Here is a 20,977-nt window from a genome sequence, read left to right as displayed (position 1 = left end):
CGGCACGGACTGGTTAGTCTGAATGGCTCATTTCTGTGTCATTCTGTAATTTTGTAGTCTTATTGTAAGTGGTCCCTCGATTTGATGATTCATTGTAACTGTTCCCTGGATTTGGTGCCTCAGTGTAAGGGGTCCACGGATTTGATGTCTCAGTGTAAGTGGTCCCTGGATTTGATGCCCCAGTACAAGTGGTCCCCTGATTTGCAGTCACAATGCTAGTGGTTCCTCGATTTAGTGTCTTAATGTAAGTGGTCCCTGGATGTTGTCATGTATTCAAATACATTGCAACCCATGTATAAGCTGACCTAAGTTGTACACCTTGAGAACATTGACCAAAAAAGGGTGAACTTGTGGCAGACACTCCTAACCTGGACTTTCAGGTATAAAAGGGGAAACTCCACCCACCTTCATCGCTTGAGGTCTTGGTAATAAAGGTAACTGGTCACAGAGTGACCTTCTCTCAAGTATAGACCTCGTATCCATTTATACTGTATAGTAAGGACATATCATTGGCGACGAGAAACTGGGATTTAAACCACGTGAGAAAACCCACTAGTAGCACAGAAGAGAGGTACTGTGTTGGCGATGATTGGGACGACTTTATTGAGAGACTACAGCAAAGTTTTGTCACTAAGGAATGGTTGGGACAGGATTCGGCCGACAAACGCAGAGCTCATCTCCTGACGGTTTGTGGATCCAGAACGTACTCCCTGATGAAGGCCCTTCTAGCACCAGAGAAGCTGGGTACAAGACGTTCGAAGAGCTCAGTAAGTTGATCAGGGAACCCCTTAAGCAGCATGCACATAGCGAGCCACCAGTTTTACATGCACTGGCGGTGAGTAGGGAAAAGCGTTCCTGACTTCATGGCAGATCTCCGGCGACTGGCGAGCGTATGTAAGTTCACAGATGCAGGCAGAGCGGAGATGATGAGAGACTTTTTTATTGAGGGCATCGGGCATGCTGGGGTTTTCAGGAACCTGATTGAGACCAAAGTCTTGACGTTGGAAGCGGCGGCTCTGATAGCCCAGACATTTATCTCAGGGGAGGAAGAGACCAGAATGATGTATGACAAAAATCTTGGCTCAAATGCGGCAAACAACCAGGGAGTCAACATTGTTAACGCGGCACACAGTTCTCTAGGCAGACAAGGGCAATCGGACATGCCCAAGCATGCAGTCGAACCCAAAAAAGGAATTCAACAGAGACAATGGCTAGCTGAACGGTGATTCATACGATTGCAATGGACAATGCGGCCAGTAATGGGGCCATCAACACCTGTTAATGGTGTATTTAAGGAGAGTTACAGAGACAGTCAGAGACGATCGACTGGTAATGGACCTTTTGTTTCCAACAACGGGTCCTCCAGCTCATGCTGGAGGTGTGGAGCCAAACACCCTGCAAGAGCCCGCAGGTATCAGCAATATACCTGCAGAAACTGCAACGTCAGCGGTCATTCGGCGCGTATGTGCAGGAAGACTGCAGCCAGGTTAATGTACAAGGAGGACGGGCGCGATGTAAGCTCTACGAGGCCAAATAAATACTGGGGAAAATCACTGGAAGCTGAAGTTCAGCGAGTTCATATGGAGCACATATACAGTTCATTTACCAAGATGCCACCGATAATGATGAAAGTGCTCCTCAATTGCATCCCAGTATTAAAGGAGCAAGACACAGCGGCCAGCCAGTCCTTGATGAGTATCAACCAGTTTGAAAGATTGTGGGTGTCCAAGGCCAGGAGGCCAAAATTATTGCCGATTGATGCACAGCTACGGAGATCATTCGGAGAACAGGTTGCCACTCTGGATTGTCCTGGGGGACGGTCCCACACTACTGGGGAGGAGTTGGCTTGCTGTCATGAACTAGAAATGGGGCGATGCCAATGCATTTCTTCTGTGGAGCGAGTATCATGCTCACAGGTCCTGGACAAATTCGACTCATTATTTCAAACCGGCATCAGCACTTTCATAGGGGCTAAGGGAGTGATTCACATAAACTCAGACGCCAGGCCAGTACACCACAAGGCCAGAGTGGTGCCGTACGTGATGCGGGAAAAAATAGAATGCGAATTGGACCGCCTGCTGAGGGAAGGCATTATCTTGCCAGTTGAATTCAGTGACTGGGCGAGCCCGATTGTGCCGGTGCTCAAGGCGGATGAGTTGATCAGGATATTTGGCGCTTACAAGGCCACTATCAATCGGGTGTCACTCCAAGACCAGTACCCACTACCGAGAGCGGAGGACCTCTTTGCGACACTATCCGCTGGCAAACCTTTTTCAAAATTGGACCTGACCTCAGCTCACATGACCCGGGAGCTGGAGAGTGAGTCCAAAAGGCTGACCACCATCACGACACTCAAGGGGTTGTTTGAGTATAAGAGATGTCCCTTCGGGATTCGTTCAGCCACCGTGATCTTTCAGCAAAATATGGAAAGCCTCCTCAAGTCAATTCCAAGGACGGTGGTATTTCAGGACGACATCCTCATCACGGGTCGCGATGCTGAAGAACACCTCCACGACCTGGATGAGGTGCTACGCAGACTGGACCGGGTAGGGCTGCGACTGCAAAAGGCAAAGTGCGTATTCTTAGCTCCAGAGGTAGAATTCCTGGGGAGGAGGGTAGCAGCAGATGGTATCAGACCTACTGTGTCCAAAACGGAAGCAATCCAGAGAGGGCCCATACCCCGTAACACGACAGAGCTGCATTCATTTCTGGGGCTCCTGAAATATTTTTGGAATTTTCTTCCCAAATTGAGCATGCTGTTAGAGCCGCTATACGTGCTCCCAAATAAGGTCGCGATTGGATCTGGGGGAACAGCCAGGAAAGTTGCTTTTCATAGAGCACGCAACTTGTTATGCTCCAACAAACTGTTAACATTACATGACCCATGCTCTACCTGCTTCTCTCTGGAAAGAGAGAAGACTGCCTGGAAGTATCCCAGACTGAGGAAATTCAGAATCACGGTCACCTTCACAGCTAGTAGCAGCGCTGTCCTTGTCATGGAGTGAGGCTGCAGGTTTGGTTACAAGAGGTGGCAGAGTTCTGTGAACACCTCCGTTGTAAAGAGCAGACACCTCCCACACTGCTTCTGGCTCAGGCTGACGTACAATAATTGCTCTTGGAAGGCCCTAGTTTGGCAGGAAATTTGAGCTGGAGACAGATCACAAATCCCTAACGTCCCTTTTGGCTGACAACAAGGCCATAAATGCGAATGCGTCAGCCCGCATACAGAGGTGGGCACTTACGTTAGCTGCCTATGACTTCACAATTCAGCATAGACCGTGCACTGAACAATGTGCCGACACACTCAGCAGGCTCCCACTTGCCACCACTGAGGGGGCAACTGAGCATGATGCTGAGATGGTCATGGCTGTTGAAGCTTTCGAAAGCGAAGATTCACCTGTGACAGCCCGTCAGATTAAAGTCTGGACAAATAAAGACCCGCTATTGTCTTTAGTTGAGAAATGTGTCCTGAATGGGGACTGGGTAGCCACGTACAGGGCATGCCCTGAGAAATTTAAACCGTTTCATAGGCGCAAGGATGAACTCCAGATTCAGGCCGATTGCCGACTATGGGGAAACAGAGTAGTCATGTCCCAGAGGGGCAGAGAGGTGTTTATCAGAGAACTTCACAATGAGCACCCAGGCATTATCATGATGAAGGCAATTGTCAGGTCACACATTTGGTGGACAGGGATAGATGCAGACCTGGAACTTTGTGTTCGCAGGTGCAACACGTGTGCTCAGCTGGTCAATGCACCCAGGGAAGCCGCCCTTAGCCCCTGGTCCTGGCCCGCCGAGCCATGGTCATGCATCCATGTGAACTACACAGGTCCTTTCATGGGAAAACTGTTTTTAGTTGTAGTAGCCGCCTACTCCAAATGGATTGAGTGTGCCATTTTAAATTAAAGCACATCCTCTGCCATGGTAGAAAGTCTACGGGCAATGTTCGCCGCCCATGGTCTACCGGATGTCATGGTCAGCTACAATGGCCCGTGCTTCACAAGCATTGATATCCAAGACTTCATGGCAGGCAATGGAATCAACCATGTCAGAATGGCACCGTTCAAGCCGGCCTCAAATGGCCAGGCAGAACGAGCAGTGAGGATAATCATACAGGGGATGCTCAGAATCCAAGGGGGTTCCCTTCAAAAGTGCTTTATCATGCCTCCTGTAGGCCAATAGTTCCCAACGACACTCACTCACAGGGGTTCCACCCGCAGAGCTGCGAATGAAAAGGACGCTCAAAACCAGGTTATCTCTTGTACACCCTGCTATGAAAGAAATTGTTGAGAGCAGGCGTCATTCACAATGTGACGACCATGACAGGAATGCGAGGGCGCAATTATTGATGTCAATACACTGTTTTTGTCCTTAATTACGCTGCAGGGCCCAAATGGCTTGCAGGCACTGTGATTGCCAAAGAAGTGAATTAGGGTTTATGTAGTTAAACTTACCAATGGACAAATCTGCCGCAAACACGTGGATCAAACTAAAAGGAGGTTCAGCAACCCCATAGAAGAAGCAGAGGAAGAACACGATATAGAGTTTACTCCACAACAGGTGACCAAACACCGGAACTAAGTGGAGGAGAGCCCAGTCACTGTGAGCAGTCCAGACAGGCCTGAGGCACCGCAAACGGCAGACACTCAGACCAGCGCCCAACAACCAGAGCCCGAACTCAGGCGCTCTACAAGGGAATGTAAACCACCAGAGAGACTTAACCTGTGATCTCAATAAGACTTTGGGGAGAGATGATGTCATCTATTCAACTATCATTGTAACCCATGTATAAGCTGACCGAAGTTGTACACCGTGAGAACATTGAACACAAGGGGGTGAAGTAGTTGGAGACACTCCTAACCTGGACTTTCAAGTATAAAAGGGGAAGCTCCACCCACCTTCATCACTTGAGGTCTTGGTAATAAAGGTAACTGGTCACAGAGTGACCTTCTCTCAAGTATGGGCGTCGTGTGCATTTATATGGTATAGTAAGGACATATCAGATTTGGTGTCACAATGTTTGTGGTCCCTGGATTTGGTGTCACAATGTAAGGGAATCCTGGATTTGTTGTTAACCGCACCTCGTCATTGGGACTGTGGACAACCCCCAGCCCAGCAACGCATTCAGCACAGAATGATCCCACTAAAATCTATTCCCAATTAACACTACCCACATTAATTCACCAGAAACAGCCCAGTGCCTGCAAGGAACTGCAGCCCCATGTCTAATTCAGTGGAACACACAATACAAAACAATTTAAAGGAAAAATAAACCCGATCATAGTTCAACAAAGGCAATTAATGGGCAGTAAATACCCTTCACTCATACACTCCTTCACCTCTACTCTCTAACTCACACTCACCAACTACTCTTTCGTCCCTACTCTCCAAACCCCTCACCCCAACTCCTCTATCACCACATTTCTTTCAAACCCTCACCCCAACTCCTCTTTCACCCTTCTCTCCAAACTCACCTCCCCCAACTCCTCTTTCACTCCTACAATTTCATTTTCAACATCACTTACACAATCATCCACACTGGAGGTAAATCTGCGGAGCTGCTGTGTGATGGTGAGGTGATCACTGGACAATAAAGTGCAGAGACTGATGGCTGTCTGCTCATTATCCTCGGTGAGATTTAATCCCATTTCTGCGGACAGACGGTCACCTTGGTAACGGAATGGTCATTGTGACATCACTTTCTAAACTAGAGCACACAAGGCAATGGGTCATCAATAAATGGTAAAGGGATTAAACACTCTGCAATTACATCATAAATAATAGGAAACAAAATGCTGAAAAAAACTGGCGAAGATAATCTCTGTGGAATTCACTAGCAAACAATAAGAATGTTGTGTTTACTTTACACACACACACTTACACATATATATGTAGCAAAGACTTTGTGTGCACACTTTTCAGTTGTTGTGACTAAGCTGATGCAATATGTTTTATTAGGTCTTGCTGCGTCAGGATATAAAGATACCGCACGCTATTGCTCCTCCCGCTGCCTGGGGGAATGGAGCAGATATTTAAAGGGAGAGGGACTCTCTTTAATCTGCCGAGTTATACTTAAAAGAACAGTCCAGTTTATCTCGGAGTATCGGAGGACTTCACAAGCTGAGCTCCCATTTACAGTCGCTCCCTTCTGTACTGTGCAGTGATTGTAAAGCTATTTATTTTCAGTGACTTGAGCCTTTCTATAATGTCTCAATTATTTTTGATGATCCATTTGATTTGCTTTCCTAATTTGAAAGGATTTCAGAATTGTGCATTGTGACGAAGGTTTTGTTTAAAGGTGGATTTAATTTTCTTTGAAAATATTCTTTCTAACCCTCCCCCAACCCCACAAATTTTAGAACACTCTGCAATACTGACTGGGAAGGTCCCAAGTTCGGTCCTTGATCTGGGCTGTTAGTTGTTCTCAGTCAAGGCAGCAGTTCAGGGGTTCTAATTGTCCTCACTACCGCTGGTCTAAATATAAGTAAAAATTATCCAGTGCCCTTGCTCTTTTCATCAGTGACATCAACTGGGAAGTGTGTGGATGTCACTTGAGGGCAGGATTGAACTCGGCTCTGATGCCTATCACAGTGGAAATTTCTATCCTGTACTTAAAGTAACAACTTTTGTAACCTCTATTTGCAGGGTATTAGAAGGGGAGGATCGGCAGATTGGAAACTCAAATCAATCATCGGATTCATCAGGATCACCTTATCATCAGCCGTTGGAAAAACACCAATCACAGTGGGGAGAAACAGGACACATGTTCTGTGTGTGGATGCACCTTCAAACAATCGTCTAGCCTGTGAGACTCGTGTGCCCAGCTGACTCAACACTGTGAATGTAGGGACAGTGGGAATGGATGCAGTTGCACGTCGGGTGAAAACACATCAGGGAGAGGCCGTTTATCAGCTGAATGTGGAAAGAGATGCAATCGCTTATCTCAACAACTGCTGTAGGCACATGTTAAGTCCTGTAACTGAAAGTGATTAACAGACTGGATTTTGTGTTCAGTGATCCTGGGCGTGTTAGCTATCCCTAATCTGGACACCAAGACAAAGAGAGGCACTCTGGAAGGTGTGGAGAACTGGGACTTGTCCGAGAGTAACCAAAGGCATGAGAACTGAAAGAATCGAGAGTTAGAATGGAGAAAAGGCCCAAAATGGAGCTGTCGCTAACAGGACATCAATAATCGCCTCTTATCATAGAGATATCAAATATTGACACATTGTGTAATTTGAAATGTCAAAATATTAAACTGCAGCCCAGTTTTCAGAATGATTAACATCAGCAGAAACAAATCCCAACTGACAGAACGAACACGATTCAGTCAGAATGTGATTAACAGCAGTAATAACAGTAGAACCCAACCCCTGCAGTCACTTGTGAACTCGCAATTCTGATGACTGAATGAATCTCTTACCACACTTCCCCAGTGTGAACTCGCTGGAGTTTCAGCAGATGATGGAGTGAAACCCTACCCACACACGGAGCAGGTGAACGGCCTCTTCCTGGTGTGACTGTGACAATGAATTTCCAGATCAGACGGGGAGCTGAATCCCTCCCCACAGTCTCCACATTCCCACGGTTTCTCCATGGTGTGGGTGTCCTTGTGTCTCTCCAGGTTGGACGATCAGTTGAAGATTCGTAGACACACACAACACGTGTAGCTTCTCTCCCCTGTGAATAATGCGATGTTTTTTCAGTTTGTGCAACTGGTTGAAGCTCTTTCTAGTCCACTGGAACAATCTCACTCGGATGTTTGTGTGTCGTGGTGCTTTCCCAGATGTTTGAAATATTTTCCCACAGAGAGAACAGACAAACATTCCTGCTTCAACATTCAAAGGCCGAGGATGTTGATCATTTCCACCTTACATGGTTGGGTTCAGACCTGCACCAGCTGTGTGCAAAGTGAGAATAAAATCAGTGAGATGCTGATTTTCTCTGCTGGCCACTGGGTCTTTTGTGCTGGCCCAATAGGGTGAGACTGTTCTGGTCCAATAGGATGAATTTGGGCTTGCCCGATAGGCTGAGCCTGTGCTGGCCCAATAATGTGAGCCTCTGCAGGCCCAATATTGTGAGCCTGTGCTGCCCGATAGGGTAAGACTGTGCTGCCCGATAGGGTGAGACTGTGCTGGCCCAATAGTGTGACACTGTGCTGGGCCGATCGGGTGAGACTGTGCTGGCCCGATAGGGTGAGACTGTGCTGGCCCGATAGGTTGAGCCTGTGCTGGGCCAAGAGTTTGAGCCAGTGCTGCCCGATAGTGTGAGCCTGTGCTGCCCGATAGGGTGAGACTGTGCTGGGCCAATTGGGTGAGACTCTGCTGGCCCGATAGGGTAAGCCTGTGCTGGGCCAATAGGGTGCGACTGTGCTGTCCCGATAGGGTGAGACTGTGCTGGCCCGATAGGGTGAGACTGTGCTGGCCCGATAGTGTGAGATTGTGCTGGCCCGATAGGGTGAGCCTGTGATGGCCTGATAGTGTGAGACTGTGCTGGCTGAATAGTTTGAGCCTGGGTTGGTTCGATAGGGTGAGGCCGGGCTAGCCCAATAGGGTGAGCCTGTGCTGGCTCAATGGGGTGAGCCTGGGCTGGCCCGATAGGGTAAGCCCAGGTTGGCCCAATAGTGTGCACTTGGACTGCCCCAATAGGTTGTATCAGTGCTGGCCCAATAGGGTGCAATGTCTGCTGTATAGTGTCCACATCTCTGAGCCATACAGAGAGGGGTATTACACAGCCCTGCAGACCATGTGCTTGCTGAAAGCTTTGAACTCAAATTGCTGGAGAACTACCATCAACGATGCCTTCACAAGACCCTGCAAATCCCCTGGGAGGATAGAAGCATCAATGTTAGCGTCCTTGACCAGGCCAACATCCCCAGCATCGAAGCACTGACCACACTCGACCAGCTCCGCTGGGCGGCCCGCATTGTTCATGAGCCTGACACAAGACTCCCAAAGCAAATGCTCTCGTCGGAACTCCTACATGGCATGCGATCCTAAGGTGGGCAGAGGAAGCGTTTGAAGGACACCCTCAAAGCCTGTCTGATAAAGTGCAACATCGCCACCGGCATCTGGGAGTTCCTGGCCAAAGACCACCCTAAGTGGAGGAATTGCATCCGGGAGCGCATTGAGCACCTCAAGTCTCATCGCCGAGAGCATACCGAAATCTAGACAGGCCATGGAAGGAGCGTGCAGCAAACCAGTCCCACATACCCTTTCCTTCAACCTCCGTCTATCCCAACTGGGACAGAGACTGTAATTCCCGTATTGGACTGTTCAGTCACCTGAGAACTCACTTTTAGAGATGGATCAAGACATCCTCGATTTCGAGCGATTGCCTATGATGATGATGAATAGGGTGAGCTTTGGATGGCCCAATAGGGTGAGCATGGGATGGCCCAATAGGGTGAGCCAGGGATGGACTAATAGGATGAGCCCAGGCCCAGGGTCACTCGACAACAATCAGCACAGCAAGGCTCCCTTTCAGGGGCCACTGACCTGGGCACAAACATGTGATCAATCAAACTGACATATACCCTGAAGCCCCGCCCACATGTTGTCCCAGCACAAAGGACCACACATGCGCCGTGAGACCCAACCTGACCAAGATGGCGGCCGCTGAGCCCGCTCCCCGCCCGGGAAACAGTTACCATCAAGAAAGTAATCAAGAAAACATCACCGAAGGGTGGCAAGGAGCGCAGAAGGGGGAGGAAGGAGAGTTAACCCATCTACAGCGACAAAGTTCACACCGACACCGGCATCTCTTCCAAGGCCATGGACATCATGAACTCGGTTGTGAAGGATATTTTGGAGCGCATCGTGGGTGAGGCTTCCCGCCTGGCCCATTACAACAAGCGCCGCACCATCAGCTCCCGGGAGGTCCAGACCGCCGTGCGCCTGCTGCTGCCCGGGGAGCTGGCCAAGCACGCCGTGTCGGAAGGGACAAAGGTGGTGACCAAGTACACCAGCTCCAAGTAAAACTGCGCGCTGTCCTGAGAGATCAAACCCAAACACAACGGCTCTTTTAAGTGCCACCCACAACCTCTCTGAAAGAGCTGCACAAACCCATCTCCCTTTCGACTCAATTTATTGTAATTGTTTCCTGAACAAGTGTGTGGGGACCTTTGCAATTCCAGCTCTAGATTTAGTTTTAAATTCTCAGATAACCGATTTTATTGTCCGGTTCTTCCTTTTCCCGCCTTAAATACAAACACGGTCCCTGGTCGCCCTTTCCCTTTGCTCTCAGACCCGTTTATTTACAGCGGCTGCCGACGAATTAGAAGCTTGTTTTAGGGTGAGACTCAGACTTTAGCCACCTCGTTCTCTCTCACGTCCTTTTCAATTTAAAAGAAAATTCTACTTAGCAGTCAAACCGTTGATTAACCTTCGAGTCCGAGTGTAACAACCCAGAATGGGAGTTCTTAGAGACCAGAACCGGGGCAGTTTGAAGACTCTGTCCCTCTTCCCTTTTCACAGAAGGACTCCCAGTTCTGGTCTCACTGCTGCCTGTGCGGGGGATCGATCGATAATCTATGGAAGCTCACTTTTACAAAGATTGAGCTGGACTGTGTCCCGTTACAGAATAAGTGGGGAGTGATTCCCTCCCATTACTGATAGTTTGAAACTGAACCCGAATTTAATCCTGATTGTAACAGCCTGGAATTTGCAAGTGAAACATGGATTAAGACAAAGGGAAACAAAAAGTATTTGGAAATATGTGGCTAATGGGGAAGTTACTAACATAATCCGCAATTTTAACAATTATTGGCGGGATTTTTGGATTTTTGAATTTCTAAGTCCTTCGAAGACTGACTGTTGAGAACAGTCATTTCCGCCCAGGTTTTTTTGGTGGGCTAAACAGGCTGCGATTGGTCATCGGAAAGGACCAATGAAATTCACCACAGAGCGACCAATCACAAGTTCGCTCCCTGCATTCCTCCAGAAGGTGTAAGGCAGTTTCTCATTCTTTCCATGAACGTGTAGATTGTGGAAATATCTAGAAGATGAAAAACCGGCGGTAAAGCTCGGGCCAAGGCCAAGTCTCGCTCCTCCCGGGCCGGACTGCAGTTCCCTGTGGGCCGTGTTCACAGTCTCCTGCGGAAGGGGAACTAGCTGAGCGTATGGGTGCGGAGCCCCGGTCGACATGCTGTGCTCGAGTATCTGACCGCTGAAATCCTGGAGCTGGTCGGCAACGAGGCCCGCGACAACAAGAAGATCCGCACCATCCCCAGACACCTGCAGCTTCCATCCGCAACGACCAGGAGCTCAACAAGCTGCTGGGAAAGGTGACCATCGCTCAGGGCGGGGTGCTGCCTGATATACAGGCTGTGCTGCTGCCCAAGAAAACCACCAGTGTTTCCAAGAGCAAGTAAAGCGGACAGGATTTAATCTAATAAACCAAAGGCTCTGTTCAGAGCCACCCAAGTATCAATGTAAGGGCAGGTTAATGCTCTCTGGATCACAATTGCCCCAGATCTAAATTAACTTTAAATCTCTGCAATTACGCTGTGCGTTTCCTGATCTCGGTAATAAATCGGTCACTCTCTGTCGAACATGTAGAAATCTAGATCGACAAACACTGCCGCAGGTTTGCTGTTAGCGGATATTCGGATCAGCGAATCAATATAGAGAGAGACCGATTCAGAGAAATACAAAACAGACGGAACCTGAACGTGGCACCGGCCGTCATTGAACACGTTGTGTGAGCCGAATACAAACGGATGTTAAGAGCCGAGTATAAAGGGAATGAGCGGCTGATGGGTCCAACGTTTCTGACTGAGAATTCATTTATTGGTTCAAAGTCCGTTTTAATGCTATGGCACACGCACATGAATGATTTTCGTCAAAATTCATTTCATTAACAGTTATTCTTAGATATAAAATGCTTCTGTTAGAAGCTCACATAATTCATTTCTGATCTGACAGTGATTTTAAAGTTATATCGGCTGTTATGGCCGGGAATTAAACCCGGTCTAACCTGGATTGGAAGGCAGCTATTCTCACCACTATACAACCATCCCCCACACAATTGGCATTGTATTTGCGGACTAACTAATTCTTGCGGCTCTTAAGTGGGACAAATATGATGTTCAGTAATCAGAATGTAAGCACGGTACTGGGACACTTTCCCTACAATTAAAAACGGTCACTGTGAATAGTTACCCTGCTTGGGCTGAGCCCGCACCACATTTATTAGTTTTAACCCGTTTTATTAAAAAATATAATCAACAGATATGAGGAAGGTTTTTTGTAAATTAGCTAAATTGTACGACATAACCTGCTAAAGGCACTAAGTTAGGTATATTAAAACCAGCCTCTTCCTGTCACTTTCTCAAACGTGAGCGATGGTGGTATAGTGACCAGTGAGCTGCCTCCCAACCAGTGGGCCCGGCTTCGATTCCCGGCCATCGCACTCGGGGTAGGTTTACCGCCTCGCCGGCCAGAAATAATTTATGGTACCTTGCAGCAGGATTTTAGAACAGCAAACCTGTTGCACTGTCTGTCGATAGTGGCCAGTTATAAGCGAGAACGTCTGAGGGTCATTTCTGATCAGGAAGCTAACCGCTTAATTGCAGAGATTCAATGTTAATTTAGATCTGAGACAATAGTGATCCATAGAACTTTAACCTGCCCTTATATTGATACTGTGGGTTTCTCGTAACAGATCTTTTGGGTTATCAGATTAAATCTTGTCCGCTTTACTTGTTCTTGGACGGACCGGTGGTTTTCTTAGGCAGCAGCACAGCCTGGATATTAGGCGGCACCCCGCCCTGAGCGATGGTCACCTTTCCCAGCAGCTTGTTGAGCTCCTTGTCGTTGCGGATGGCCAGCTACAGATGTCTGGGGATGAGACTGGTCTTCTTGTTGTCGCGGGCAGCGTTGCTGGCCAGCTCCAGGATTTCAGCCGGTCAGATACTCGATCGCAGCACCCATGTAGACCAGGTCTCCGGCACCCATACGCTCAGCGTAGGTCCGCTTCAGCAGGAGCCTGTGCACACGGCCCACAGGGAACTGCAGTCCGGCCCGGGAGGAGCGAGACTTGGCCTTGGGCCGAGCTTTACCGCCGGTTTTTCCTCTTCTAGACAATCAACATGTTCAGAGAAAGAATGAGAAACTCCTCCTATCACATCTGCCTTTGTTAACCTTCTGGAAAAATGCAGGGAGCGAACTTGTGATTAGTCGCTCTCGAGTGAATTTCATTGGTCTTTTCCGATAACTAATCCCAGTCTATTTAGCCGAAATTACTGTCTCCAACAGTCACAATAATGATTTTTAATTAAAAAACACCACCAAAAATTTTTTTTTAAAGCGGATTATGTAAATAATTCCAATATTAGTCAAAAATATGCCTACAGGTTTTAATGTATTTAGCCTTATTCCAGGTGTCCCTTGCAAGTTACAGGCTGGATTAAATTCGGGTGCTATTTCAATCTGTCTGTAATGGGCGGGAGTCAATCCCCACTGATTCTGTAACGGACACATTCCAACTCAATATTTGAAAAAGTTGGGTTTCATAGATTGTCGATCGAACCCCCGAAAAGGCAGCAGTGAGACCAGAACTGGGAGTCCTTCTGTGAAAAGGGAAGAGGGACAGTGTTATGTATTTAACTGTCATTGTAACCCATGTATAAACTGACCTAAGTTGTACACCGTGTGAACATTGACCACTAGGTGGTGAACTTTTGGGAGGCACTCCTAACCTGGACTTTCAGGTATAAAAGGCGACGCTCCACCCACCTTCATCACTTCAGTGCTGGCTAATAATGGTTACTGGAAACAGAGTGACCTTGTCTCATGTATGGGCCTCGTGTGCATTTATACTGTATAGTAAGGACATATTATTGGCGACGAGAAACTGGGATTTAAAGCACGCGAGCATGGCCACTAGCAGCACAGACGAGAGGTACTGTGTTGGTGATGATTGGGACGAGTTTATTGAGAGACTGCAGCAAAGTTTAATCACGAAGGAATTGCTGAGTCAGGATTCGGCCAACAAACGCAGGGCTCATCTCCTGATGGTTTGTGGATCCACGACCTACTCACTGATGAAGGGCCTCTTAATGCCGGAGAAGGCAGTGGACAAGGCTTTTGAAGAGCTCAGTAAGTTGATCGGGGAACACTTTAAACTGGCGAGCAGCATGCACATGGCGAGACATCGGTTTTACATGCACCGGCGGCGAGAAAGGCAAAGTGTTCCAGACTTCATGGTAGACCTCTAGCGACCAGCGAGCCTATGTAAGTTCCCAGATGCATGCAGAGCGGAGATGCTGTGAGACATTTTTATTGAGGGCATCGGGCATGCTGGTGTTTTCAGGAAACTGATTGAAACCAAAGACTTGACTCTTGAAACAGCGGCTTTGATGGCGCAGACATTTATTTTAGAGGAGGAAGAGACCAGAATGATGTTTGACAAAAATCTTGGTTTAAATGCAGCAAATGGACATGGAGTCAACATTGTTAACGCAGCACATAGTTCTCTAGGCAGACAGGGTTAATCGGATATGCCCGAGCATGTAGTCGAACCCAAAGGGAGAATTCAACAGAGACAATAGCTAACTGAACGGTGATTCAAGCCATCGCAAGGGACAATGCGGCCAGTAATGGGGCCATCAACACCTGTCAATGGTGCGCTTAAGGACAGTTACAGAGGCAGTCAGAGACGATCGACTGGTAATGGACCTTTTGTTTCCAACAACGGCTCATGTTGGAGATGTGGTGGCAAACACACAGCCAGAGCTTGCAGGTATCAGCAATTTACCTGCAGTAACTGCAACGTCAGCGGTCACTTGCCACATATGTGCAGGAAGCCTCCTGCTGCATTGATGTACGAGGAGGACGGGTCCGATGTAAGCCCTACGAGCCCAAAGGGACAATGGGGCAAATCGCTGGAAGCTGAAGTTCAGCGAGTTCATGTGGAGCACATGTACAGTTCATACACCAGGACGCCACCGACAATGATGAAAGTGCTCCTCAATGGCATCTCAGTATCAATGGAGTTAGACACAGGGGCCAGCCAGTCCCTGATGAGTATAAAAGAGTTCGACAAGTTGTGGGCGCACAAGGCCAGGAGGCCCAAATTATTGCCAATTGACGCACAGCTACGGACATATACTAAGGAGATCATTCCGGTGCTAGGCAGTGCCACGGTAGTTGTGACTCACAAAGATTCGGAGAACAGGTTGCCACTCTGGATTGTCCCGGGAGACAGTCCCGCACTGCTTGGGAGGAGTTGGTTTGCTGTCATACACTGGAAATGAGGCAATATGAATGCAATTTCCTCTCTGGTTCGAATATCATGCTCACAGGCCCGGGACAAATTTGACTCACTATTTCAACCACCATTGGCACTTTCATGGGGACCAAGGTAGTGATTCACATAAACCCGGACGCCAATCCAGTACACCAAAAGACCAAAGCGGCGCCTTATGTGATGCGGGAAAAGATAGAAGGCGAATTGGAATGCCTGCTCATGGAAGGCATCATCTCGCCAGTCAAATTCAGTTACTAGGTGAGCCTGATTGTGCCGGTGCGCAAGGCGGATGGGTCGGTCATGATATGTGGTGATTACAAGGCTACCATCAATCGGTTGTCACTCAAGACTAGTACCCGCTACCGAGAGCGGAGGACCTCTTTGCGATGCTATCCGGTGGCAAACCTTTTTCAGAATTGGACCTGACCTCAGCTTACATGACTCAGGAACTGCCGTGTGAGTCAAAGAAGCTGACCACCATCACGACACACAAAACGTTTTTTGAGTACAACATATGTCCGTTTGGAATTTGCTCGGCTGCCGCAATCTTTCAACGAAATATGGAAAGCCTCATCAAGTCAATTCCAAGGACAGTGGTTTTTCAAGACGACATCCTCATCACGGGTTGTGATACTGAAGAACAACTCTGCAACCTGGAGGAGGTGCTACGCAGACTGGACCAGGTAGGTCTGCGACTGAAAAAGGTGAAGTGCATCTTCCTAGCTCCAGAGGTAGAATTCCTGGGGATGAGGGTAGCAGCAGACGGTATCAGACCTACTGTGTCCAAAACGGAAGCGATCCAGAGAGCACCCAGACTCCGTAACACGACAGAGCTGCATTCATTCCTGGGTCCCTGAATTATTTGGGGAACTTTCTTCCCAAATTGAGCACGCTGTTCGAGCCGCTACACGTGCTCCTGCGCGAAGGTCGTGAATGGGTCTGGGGGGACAGCCAGTAAAGGGCTTCTGGTAGAGCACAAAATTTGTTATGCTCCAACAATCTGTTAATGCTATATGACCCATGTAAGAAACTTGTTTTAACATGCGATGCGTCGTCCTATGGGGTCAGGTGTGTGTTGCAGCTTATGCCTCCAGAAGTCTGTCCCAGGCAGAACGGGGCAACGGGATGGTACAAAAGTAAGTGCTTGCATGGATATATGCTGTAAAAAAATGCACCAGTATCTGTTTGGCAGGAAGTTTGTGCTGGAGACAGATCACAAACCCCGAACTTCCCTTTTGGCCAACAACAAAGCCATAAATGCAAATGCTTCGGCCCACATACAGAGGTGGGCACTCACGTTAGCCGTCTATGACGATAGAATTCAGCACAGACCGGGCACTGAAAACTGCACTGATGCACTCAGCAGGCTCCCACTCGCCACCACTGATGGTCATGGCTGTTGAAGTTTTCGAAAGCGAAGTTTCACCTGTGACATCCCGTCAGATCAAAGTCTGGACAAATAGAGACACGCTACTGTCTTTAGTCAAGAAATGTGTCCTGAATGGGGACTGCTCAGCCACGCACGAGGCATTCCCTGAGGAATTCAAACCATTTAACCTCTTGGCGACCTCGTCCCGTGTGTAGCGTCAGCCATTCAATCTCCTGCTTTTTGTTTCCAAACAGAAATAATGTGCAAGAAAGTCTACTTCACAGCTTGCTCTGCCCGTGCATGCAGATCGACAATGATGAAAACGTGCCATGAGATTCTTTAAGCAAACAGCCTTCCTTTACTTCAGGTGAGTGACTGGAAGAGATGGTTGGTTTCTCGGCAGAGTCAAAACAAAGGATGTAACATTTCATTCAGCTAGCTAATATCACGGCAGGATTCGAACCTTCAATCTTCTGTTAATTTCGCGGTTATAATCGAAGTCAGACGCCTTATCCATTAGGCCACGCGGCCTCTGCCATCAGTGTATATTGTGTTGTTGTGTATATTGGGAGCAAATTCGGGGCAACTGCAATATCAAGGACTGGATTCAGGAAAAGATGAGCATATTTCGAATGAATGAACAGATGCACGGCGATCTGGGTGCGCACCGGCGCAGGCAACCCCAATGTAAATTGGAACACAACAGTTTAACAATTCGGTCATTGCAGCTGAAATCATACTCCTTCTCAAACTATACAGGATGACCCGGGTTTATGAAAAACTCCGTTTTAAAGGGAAAGGTTATGAACCGGAACTGACAACCAGCCCGTTCAAACAGACACAGAATGATCCGGGACTGCAAGGTCATCCCTTTTACCCAGTTGCAGAATGACCCTTGAATGACAACAGTTCCCTTTCAAAAGAATAAAGTGAGATTTCTATCATCCCTGAAGGCAACTCTGCAGTGGGCTCAGGACCAAGCGGGGCAGAGACGGTTATTGAAGCCACACGTGATAGGAAGGAGGAACGGGCGTAAAACCAGCACAAAATGAAATATATATATATTTACAATTTTAAGAAAATAAATGCATTTAAATTTTAATTTTAAAAAATTGAATTTGATTTTTTTAAAATAAATAAATCATTCATTCATAATCTATATATTTTTTGATTGAACGAAGCTGTGTGACTGGAAGAATTTCATTGGAAATGAGTGGGTGCAGTCAATAAATACCCAAACACAGTAAGCCCATGGTGGAAGACAAGCCACGAGGGAAGATGTGGGCTACAAAGGCGATCTTTTAAAGTCGCGTGTGTGTTTCTGCTGGATCTGACAGCAGCTGCTTGTGCTGTGAAAGAGGTCAAATGTAATAGAGCCCTGTGCAGGCGGAACAGAAAAAGCATATTTATTTTGGAAGTTAAAAATTTCGGATTATATATAAATATACACATATATATATATACATGTATAAACAATGTCAGTCAGTCAGTCATGTCTTGTCTTGCCGTGTCTTGGTTTGATTTGATTTGAATGTGAAAATAAGGATGGAGGATATCATCATATCACACAGCTCACAAGCAAGCCCTGGCTAAAATCGCTATATTTCTAACTTGTGTATTTTCCCTTCTTTCAGATGTGGAATAACAAAATCCCACAGCAGATTCTTCTCCCGTCAGAGAGTCCACGAAGGGGTGTTCAATCAAATCAGTACGGTTTCAAGTTGCATGTAAGGCATTTTTCTCACATGACAGTAAGATCGCACAGCACGTTTGCACACACTCTGGCTTACACAAACACACAAACAAACTAAAATTCCTGCACCCTCTAAAGGCAGTATTTGAAATTGGAAATTGGAAATCCGGGATAGACAGCACATCACTTTTAAACAGACACAGAATGATGCGGGGCTGATAGCACACCATTTTAAACAGACAGAGAATGATCTCGTACATACAGCACATCCCCTTAAAAGGGACACGGAAATAGAATGAATAAAAACAGATAAATATGTAAAACTCGGCAGGTCGTGCATATTCTGTGGTGGAAGAATCCGGTTTCACGTTCTGTCGGATAATCGTTCCGATATTTTCGGAAAAATGTAAAGATTACAGATATTTTCAACAAAAATAGCGCGTGGAAAAAATACGCAGCGAGAAAGATCAAATGGGAACGTCTGTGATACAGTGGGACGCAGGAGTGATTAAATAATAAATTGGCCAATGGAGAAAGGCAAAGTGGGTGGTAATCGGGCAATAACGTAACAAAGAATGGTCCAGAGGAGGTGTTAGTGGGATAGCAGAACCATTACCAGACGATGGGAGCGGTGCTTATGATCCGATACATTGAACCTAAAGTTGAGGCCAGAAGACGAGAACATGCCTATAATATAGGGTGTCACCGCCTTTTAATCAGATCAGGCAGCTTTGCCAGCCCGGATTGATTTCCTGTCCGCTTTGAATTCGGCAGCCAAGGGACTAATTCAAAAGGCAGCTTCTCTCATCTTTTCAGCTCTAGAGAAACAGGACGCACTCATATTCAGGGCATTGGTGGAGATTGACGCTGAATGCTTATCCGAACTGAGATGAGCTTATGCGCACAGAGAGGAAGGCAAACTGATCAAGTATTGGCCGGAACCAAACAAGGGTTTAGGTTATCCAACGAGGCACAGAGCCGAGTACCTCTGAGATAATTTAACTTTACTCAGTTTGGCGGGTTTCACTTTGCTCTGGGATTTGGACGCTGTGGGACCATCGGCGCAAAATCACACGTTTTAATGTGAAATATATCTGTTTTCTCACATGTCGAGCGGCTGTGAGAAGCGGAACTTTGTGTAAAAAATGACGGGGCTCGTCCGGGATTTAGCCCGAGACCTCTCGCATTTCAAATGTGATCATTCCTCAGCGAGAATCATACCCCAAGACCAACGAGCCGCCGACAGTGAAAAGCCCAGCTCTCAGATTCTGACGGTAGTGAGAAAAGATATTAGGCCCATCGTGCTTGTGCTGTCCCTCCGGGACCTCTCTAATTAGTCCCCCTCGCCATTGTCCTGCAAATGTTATCCTTTTGACGAATATATTATTACTTTGAGACATGACATGAGAAAAGTACAGCATCCTTGTCAGTAAAAGGGGAATTTGGCGATGAGGTTAAATGCGGCAGTTGGTGAGAGGGGAGCGACCTGTCAAAAGCCCAGCGGGAGATCGAGAGCCAGCGTACCGGTGCAGCTGCAGCGGGAGGGAAAGCAAAATAGAAGTAGAAAGTAATCAAAAAGTGACGTCACAGCCAATGTGGTAAGTGATTGGCTGGTGATTGGTGAGTAGCTTTTCTTTTCTTTATTATATCAGTAAGTGAACTGCAACATTGTTATTACCAATTTAAGTGTATCTAAGGTTGAGGCATGGCAGGAGAGCTCGGTCACGTGATATGCTCCTCCTGTACCATGTGGGAACTCGGGGAGACTTCCGGTGTCCCTGGGCGCTACGTGTGTAGGAAGTGTATCCGCCTCGAGCTCTTGACGGTCCGCGTTGCGGAATTGGAGCTGAGGGTGGATTCACTCTGGAGCATCCACGATGCTGAGAATGACGTGAGTATCACGTGTAGTGAGTTGGTCTTACCGCAGGAGAAGGGTCCACAGCCAGATAGGGAATGGAAGACCAGCAGGAAGAGCAGTGCAAGAAATATAGTGCAGGGGTCCCCTGTGGTCATCCCCCTGCAAAACAGATATACTGCTTTGAGTACTGTTGGGGAGGATGACTCATCAGGGGAGGGCAGCAGCAGCCAAGTTCATGGCACCGTAGGTGGCTCTGCTGCAAAGGAGGGCAGGAAATAGAGTGGGAGCGCGATAGTGATAGGGGATTCGATGGTGAGGGGAATAGATAGGCGTTTCTGCGGACGCAACCGAGACTCCAGGATGGTATGTTGCCTCCCTGGTGCAAGGGTCAAGGATGTCTCGGAGCGGGTGCAGGACATTCTGAAATGGGAGGGAGAACAGCCAGTTGTCGTGGTGCACATTGGTACCAACGACATAGGTAAAAAAAGGGATGAGGTCCTACGAAAAGAATTTAAGGAGCTAGGAGCTAAATTAAAAAGTAGGACCTCAAAAGTAGTAATCTCGGGATTGCTACCAGTGCCACGTGCTAGTCAGAGTAGGAGTCGCAGGATAGCGCAGATGAATACATGGCTTGAGCAGCGGTGCAGCAGGGAGGGATTCAAATTCTTGGGGCATTGGAACCGGTTCTGGGGGAGGTGGGACCAGTACAAACCGGACGGTGTGCACCTGGGCAGGTCCGGAACCAATGTCCTAGGGGGAGTGTTTGCTAGTGCTGTTGGGGAGGAGTTAAACTAATATTGCAGGGGGA

The 20,977-nt window shown here is 47.6% G+C and overlaps 1 pseudogene; it reads right to left on the bottom strand.

Moving 5' to 3' along the window:
- Positions 1-12,697: 12,697 nt before the first annotated feature.
- LOC139239581 (histone H2A type 2-A-like) lies at positions 12,698-13,079 on the bottom strand (annotated as a pseudogene).
- Between the last annotated feature and the right edge of the window lie 7,898 nt (positions 13,080-20,977).

The sequence above is a fragment of the Pristiophorus japonicus genome, chromosome 28 (genome assembly GCF_044704955.1).
Source record: "Pristiophorus japonicus isolate sPriJap1 chromosome 28, sPriJap1.hap1, whole genome shotgun sequence".
NCBI lineage: Eukaryota > Metazoa > Chordata > Chondrichthyes > Pristiophoridae > Pristiophorus > Pristiophorus japonicus.
This window is presented reverse-complemented; position numbering and strand designations above follow the sequence as displayed.